At 43.3% G+C, this 1,676-nt stretch overlaps 1 pseudogene; it reads right to left on the bottom strand.

Moving 5' to 3' along the window:
• Positions 1 to 119: 119 nt before the first annotated feature.
• On the bottom strand, positions 120 to 699 carry LOC102814829 (annotated as a pseudogene).
• Positions 700 to 1,676: the final 977 nt, after the last annotated feature.

Consider the following 1,676-nt stretch of genomic DNA (forward strand, 5'->3'; position numbering starts at 1 on the left):
CTAATCTTTCTTTCTTTCTTTTTTTTTTTTTTTTTTTTTGCAGACAAAGCCTTCTTTTATTAAATAACTGATCTATATAATTCTTCAGGCCTCTATATACAAACAAGAGTGAGCCAGCTTTAGTTCTTAGCATCTTCCTCCTTGGACAGAGTACTGATGATCTCATCTTTCTTCCCCTGGAGCTGTTCCTCACTGTGCTTGCATGCTTCTTTGGTCTTAGACCTGCGGGTCTCAGCCTGGTCAGCCAAGAAATTCTTGTGGGCCTTGTTTGCCTTCAGCTTGTGGATGTGTTCCAAGAGAATCCACTTGTTCTTAAATACATTTCCCTTTACTTTTAGGTACAGGCTGTGATACATGTGGTGGTCAATCTTCTTAGAGTCATGGTACCTTCTGAGCAGCCGGCACAGAATTCTCATCCTCCTCAACCAGGTCAACTTCTGAGGCATTCAAGCACTGGCAGTACCGTTTCATTTACCTATGCCCATATGACTGCCCTTCTGGCTGTGTAAGGTATTCTTCTGGCATCAAGCCGGTAACAGGCTTGCAGATGATAAGGCCATATTTGATCAGTTTCTGGATTTGCTGATGGGAGTTGTCATTGGTGAGTTCATTGGTCTCATTGGAGTCCAACCAGACCTTCTTCTTGCCACAGTGAAGAACATTGGAGGCAAGCCACTTCTGAAGCCTGAGCATAATCATGAATGTGGCCACAGTGCCGAAAGGAAAGAACTGCTGATCTTTCTTTGAAGACATATCTTCTGTTGCTCAAGTTGTCCCAGGCTGGTCTACTTGTCCTTTCAGGTGGGAATGTCCCACCTCAGAAGAATCTGGATGGGGCTCAGGATTCCACCTAAGGTACTATACACTACAAAAGCTACGCATGAGTCCTATTTCACTTGACAAGTTCTAGAACACCTTTTAGGTATTCCAATCATTATAGACTGAAGATGTGCTTACAAGCTTTCTGTAATCATGCTTCCCGATATTTCTTTCTATCCTATTCAGATGTCCTTTTACAACAGTAGCCAATGGAAACCAATATACATAAGACAGTCAAGCATTTTAGAATTATTTCCCCTCTTCAGACTATGCCTTAATCCCTGTATAACCAAGCCCTGTTATTCCAACTGAACATGCATCACTATTTACCTCTGTCCCATTTAGCCCATGCAAACATGTCTTAATATTCCCCTATATACCTTCCCCCTTCTTGTGTATTGCCCTCCCCAACACTTGAACTATAATGTGTCTGCTCCCTACTGTTGCCTCTCTCCACCTTCCCCAAATACCCCCACACCACCCCCAATGGTAACCGACAAAGAATTTTGTTTTTCCCTTTTAGTATGGGTATCTTTACGAATCGGGCTGCTAACTTCAAGGTCAGCAGTTCGAAACTACCAGCGGCTCCACAGGAGAAAGATGAGGCTTTCTGCTCCCGTAAAGATTTACAGCCTGGGGAACCCTGTACATGGTCGCTATGAGTCGGAACCGACTCCACGGCACACAACAACAACATCTTTTATTAAGCTTTTACACTAATGGTATTATCCAATATTTATCCTTTTGTAACTGACTAATTTTGTGACAAAAGACTTCCGAATCACTTGTTGTTGTTGTTGTTGTTAACTGCCGTTGCGTCGGTTCCGACCCACAGCGACCCTGTACAGGGTTTCCGA

This window comes from Chrysochloris asiatica, unplaced genomic scaffold (assembly GCF_000296735.1).
Source record: "Chrysochloris asiatica unplaced genomic scaffold, ChrAsi1.0 scaffold13805, whole genome shotgun sequence".
NCBI lineage: Eukaryota > Metazoa > Chordata > Mammalia > Afrosoricida > Chrysochloridae > Chrysochloris > Chrysochloris asiatica.